Source organism: Lontra canadensis, unplaced genomic scaffold (assembly GCF_010015895.1).
Source record: "Lontra canadensis isolate GAN:19392208 unplaced genomic scaffold, GSC_riverotter_1.0 scaffold15, whole genome shotgun sequence".
Lineage (NCBI taxonomy): Eukaryota > Metazoa > Chordata > Mammalia > Carnivora > Mustelidae > Lontra > Lontra canadensis.
In genome coordinates this window covers 19,025,225-19,030,549 of record NW_022631009.1, presented here as the reverse complement: position 1 = coordinate 19,030,549, position 5,325 = coordinate 19,025,225, and the positions used below count along the sequence as shown (strand labels likewise).

At 49.8% G+C, this 5,325-nt stretch overlaps 1 long non-coding RNA gene across 1 annotated transcript; it reads left to right on the top strand.

Moving 5' to 3' along the window:
- The first annotated feature begins 1,722 nt into the window (after nt 1-1,722).
- LOC116868432 lies at nt 1,723-4,891 on the top strand. The gene is made up of 3 exons (XR_004382827.1): nt 1,723-1,823; nt 3,403-3,525; nt 4,519-4,891. It is a non-coding gene; the product is annotated as an uncharacterized LOC116868432 (long non-coding RNA).
- The last annotated feature ends 434 nt before the right edge of the window (nt 4,892-5,325 follow it).

The window sequence follows — 5,325 nt, the reverse complement described above, 5'->3', positions numbered from 1 at the left end:
TAGGCCCTGCTTCCACCTCCAGACCCTACTACCTGCTCTTCCCTCCTGGTTTTGTGACAGCAGGTCGTTCACCTATTTTGGTCACATGCTCCATTTCCAGGGCCTAGAACAGTGCCGGCAATGTAAAAGCAGCTTAATATGTATGTACTTGTTGTATGAATGAAGGAACTGCATGGGGGCCTCACGGGCCTTCTCTCGCTCCCTCAAATCCACCATGCTTTTTCCTGTCTTTGTATTTGCTCTTCCTTCTCTGCTTCCAGCACTCTTCCTCAAGCTCTGCATGGCCACACCCACCCCATTCAGATGTGGACTGAGATGCAGCTCCTCAAAGAGACTTTTCCTGATACTACAGCAGAAGCAGCTCCTACTCCCTAGGGTGCCATCCCGTTACCCTATTTTCCAAGCTCCTCAAGTTACCTTGTTTATTTCAGTCATATTGCCTGACTCTACCCTCCCCCTTCCCCGCCCAACTCCCAAAGGAGTCTTGAGGACAGAGACCTTGTCTGTCCACTCTTTGCTATATCCCAGCATCTAGAACAGTGCTTGGCACATAGTAGGTGCTCAGTAAGCGTGGTGAGCTGACCGATGAACACTTATCATTATGAGGAGTAAACATATTAAAACCACCTCTTCGGAAAGCTGAAAATTTCTAATAAAGAGAAGCACCCCCTTAGAAGGACCAGCTATCCTACCCTAGGTATAGACTCCAGAGAAATGAGCACCTACATCCAGAAATTGCCTTGGACAAAAATGCTCAGAGCAGCTTTATTCATCATAGTCAAAACCCGGAAATAACCCAAATGTCCATCAAGAAGGGAACTGACAAATTGTGGCCTATTTATACAATGGAATAAGAAGGGCTTAACATAACTGAATCTCACAGACGACGTGTTGCTCAAAAGAAGCCACACACAAAAAGGACATACTGTGTGATTCTATTTATACGAAATTCAAGAATAGAGAACACTAATCCTGACTGTGCCCGGTGACCCCTTTCCAGGGCTACTCGTGGGCTGATTGGTGAGCACAGCCTTTGTGCTAGGCGGAAGTGAGACAAACCCCTTCGGAGGGGAAGGATTTGCATTAACAAATGGCGGAGGGGTCAGTGCGGATCCTGTGGGTGGAAAGAATGTCGATGGCCTGGGTAATTTTGGAAAGCTATGTGCAAGGCTGCCCTGGCCCACAAAGGTTTGTGGAACAGCTGGAAAAACACAGAACTTTCAAAGAACACCAAAGAGGATGCTGTGGCTTCACGCAGGAATCAGATCTCAAAATGTAAAGCGCACGAAGAGGGCGACCCTACCGGCGGCGGTCGCCACGGCGGCGGCAGGCAGGTGGGAGGGACCTGGGAGGCTGGGGGGAGGGGAGCAGCGGATCTTCTTCCTGTTCCCTGGGCTCTTGCCTCCAGGGCTGCCCGGGTGAAGGTGTTCTTCCATCTAGTGGGGGAGCAAAGCCCCTTTGGGGGGCCCCTTTCAGTTCATCTGAAACTATGCAAAGCGTGAACAAAACAAGAAGAGAATGGTTCTGTGATCCGCAACTACTTAATACGCAGGGAGGTATCTACTTAATAACCAAGAAATCAAGCTTTCCTTTATAAGAACAGCCCCCAGAGGCAGCGCACACAATGGCAGAGGCCCTCCGCCCCCCCCCCCCGACCCCCGCACCCCTGCATCCACATTGCAGCCACTTCCCCATCGTCCATCTGTCCTTTTTGCAGCAAGGCCTTCCGCGGGTTGGGAAACAGCCATCGAAATGAACAGTTCAGGGTGTCACCCAGAACCTTGTGAAACCTGAAGGAAAGCTGAATTCAGAAAACGTGACAGGTAGGGCCGCGCACAGCCTCCGGAGCCCTTGGGAATGCAGACAGCCCCTCTCCCCCCACACCCCGCCGGGGCTGTTTGGTTATGTTGGTAATTACGGTAATTATGCACAGGTATTTAGTGTGGTTTCTCTCTTCAAATACACTTTACCCAAACTGATCGAAAAAATTCTCCACCTTCTGGAAGGAACATTGGGAATGTGTTTTCCTGTTCTCAGTGATGTCCAGTTTAGAAAAGGGAATTTGGTGAGAACTACTCAGAACAAGGGCATAAGGGCAAGAGAGGCTCCCGTGTGTCCTTCTCGTCATCTGTCGGTTCAAAAACACGTGCCTTCTCACGGAGAGCTCCTCAGCCCCAAGACAAGCAAGTAAAGGAGGTGAGAAGTCAAAAGTTGGAAGCCATGGAAACTTGGATTTCAGTTTGAATCGGAATTTTGCGTAGTCAGTAGCTACAGGTGTGATTTCAAGAGCGTAACCTATGAGCTCAGTATCTGTGGGCGTGACAAGAGTCTGTGAATAAGCAGCGATCAGGCAGCCAAGAGACAGGCCAGGTATCATCCCAGCCAAGCAATAACCTGTCACAGTGGCTCAGAGACCTGAAGGAAAGACCCCATCAAGCCCGGATCTTATCCATTAGGGAAAATGGCTGAAGCAAAACATGCTGACAATGAATTCTATCAAACCAGATGAAGCATAACTAGTTTTAGGTAATTAGATGAGATATAAGATTTTTTCCCCCGTTCAGTCCTCTTAAACCTCTGAGGGACTTGCTAGCTTTCATCCCAAGGGTTTTGGTGTATTGTCCATCAAGATTCCTCGTCACTGGGGTGACTTGGTACCTCAACCCTCCGCAACAGGTGGGTGATCAGAATAAGAAGGTGGAGCAGGAGACAGACCCAAGCAGGACAGATCCATTGACATGCGGATGCTGAAAGAAAGAAGCTTTGTTAATGACTTATTTTTCCTACTGAGATTATTATGGGAGCGTAGACATCTGATGGGGGGGTAGGAAGAGCTTCCTGTAGGATGGAACCAGGCAGAGAGGAGCAATGATGAGAGTCTGATAAAGAGAGGTCTACGCAGTGGTTCTCAGCGTGGGCTGCACGCTGGAGTCACCCAAGGAGCCTGACACCACCAAGGGCTGGGGCCAGCCCCAGGAACCTGTATGGAGTCTGTCTGGGTGCAGCCTGGGCCTCCAGACTTTTAAATACCCTCTGGGTGATTCTTAGGGACAGCCACAGTCTGTGAACTGCTTTCTGGAAAAACCGCCTCCCACCCTTGGGGCCTCGATTCAACATCTATCTCCTCCTGGTCCTGGAACCCATCTCATGCCCTCTGCTATCTGTAACTTTTCCTTTTTTGCTTAATTTAGTTGGAACTGAATTTCTGCCACTAGTGGCCCAAAACACTAAACAAAAACGAAATTGGACAAAAACAAAAACTAAACAGACTAATCATTGCTAACACCTACTCAGCATGAGTGACATGTTAGGCAGTTTGAAATGCTTTTCCTCCGTTAACTCATTTAATTTCATCCCTACGTCCCCGGAGTTAGAAAAACCATGATTATCCCTATTTTACAGAGAAGGAAAAGAGACTTCAAATGATGACGTGACCTGCCTGTCCCAGCCTGTAAAAGCAGAGCTGGAATGTGAGCCCAGAAACTTCCTTAATCACCATGCTTCAAGGAAAGGCCAAGAAAGGAGGTACATGCTCTGCCCAAAGCCCAGAAGCGGAGTCTCGAAGCAACCAGAATAGGAACACTTTTTTTTTTTTTTAAGATGTATTTATTTATTTATTTATTTGAGAGAAGGCCAGACAGAAAGAGTGCGCATGTGCTTGCAGGAGTAGGGGTGAGGGGCAGAGAGAGAAGCAGACTTCCCTCTGAGCCAGAGCCCTTCTAGGCTCCTGGGGCTCCTGGGGCTCTGGGGGTCTTAATCCCAGGACCTGGGGATCATGACCTGAGCTGAAGGCAGAGACTTAACCATCAAGCCACCCAGGCACCCCAAGAATAAGCATATTTTTATGAGGAAGAAGCTTTTTGGTCATAACAGATAACTCAGCTTTCACAGTTACTTACCATATCAAAGAATGGAGCCAGAGCAGTTCCAAGCCTGGCATTCAGGGGCTCACTTTATGTTATCTCGGGTATCCCCTTTCACTCCACCTTTCCGCTCTGTTCTCCTCTGTGCACTGGCCCCTTCCTCAGGCCGGCTGTCCTCAAACTAGCCTGTGGTGGCAGACCCCCGGACAGCATCTCTTCACAGGGTGATCCCAGGCAGAGAGATCTACTGTTAAGGCACTGGTGTCTCTTTTTATTGGGTAGAAACACCTTGTGCCAAAAGGTCTCCTGTAGGATTCCTCTCGGGCTCCATCCCGGGAAAGGGGAATGAGAACATCAGAGTTTGCTTGTATCTGCGGTTCTCAGCGGGGGTGGTGAAGCCCTTTGGAGGAGCCCATCGTCAGCAGGTGCGGTGACTCAGAGAGCTTTGCCCTTTCATACCTGCAGATGTCCTGGCCAGCTCCGGTGAACACCCCGCGGTGCGTGGGACTGTCCGTTCTTGCGAGCGGCATGAGTTTTGAGCATCTCGCTGAATGTTGTCACAGGTGAGGACACTGTTCAGAATGATCTGAGCTAAAAGCTACTTCTCTTTTATCTGTAAACCCAAAGCATTTAAAAAATACATTGTATTTTCCAGGAAAGCGACTACTGAGTATATCAAGGGAATGAATAACCCTGCTTGGTTTTGTTCAGAACTTTTGGAAAAGTCGTTCACCGTCATAGAAGATGACACGAGCAATGCCCACACCACTCACGGAATCCGAGTCTCCACACGGCAAAGCTGCGTGGCCCTGCCCTGGGGGCCTCCAGATTCACAAGGGCTCTGGGTCTGCACCCTCGCTCCTGGGACGTTCTTACTTATTTCTTACAAATATGGTCCTGCGGAGTGCTTGCCTGTTGAAATACACCTTATTTTATTGTAAGTTATTTTCTTTTTGAATTCTACTTTGCATCTCTGCTCTGGCGGTTGCTTATCCACAAAAGAAATTGATTTCTCCCAGTTCTGGAGGCTAGAAATCCAAGATCAGTGTGCCAGCAGATCAGGTTCTGATGAGGGTGTTGGGACAAAGTGGAGTTCTGGGACTGGCAACGTGGGGGGCGGACCACTGCCAGGCACTGTCACCTCCTGGGCCCTTTCTGGATAACCAGTGGCTTCCCAGCTTCTGCTGGTTGTGCACCCTGTGGACTAACGAAATGTCATACAAGGCTCAGGGGCAGCGCCAATTAAAGGGGAGCTGGTCTTTTTGGTGGCTGGGAATGGGAGGCCCAGAGGTAGCTACCCACCTTTCCACCAGTCCCTCTGTCGTGGGGGCTCCCCTGAATATCTGCAGGCCTCTGACGCTGAGTCTCAGGGTGCCATCCCTGCCTCAGCCACACCCCTTCCCTCTGGCTCCTCCCTGGGAATCAACCCCATAGAAGCTCCTGCTCGGGGACTGGGTCCCCC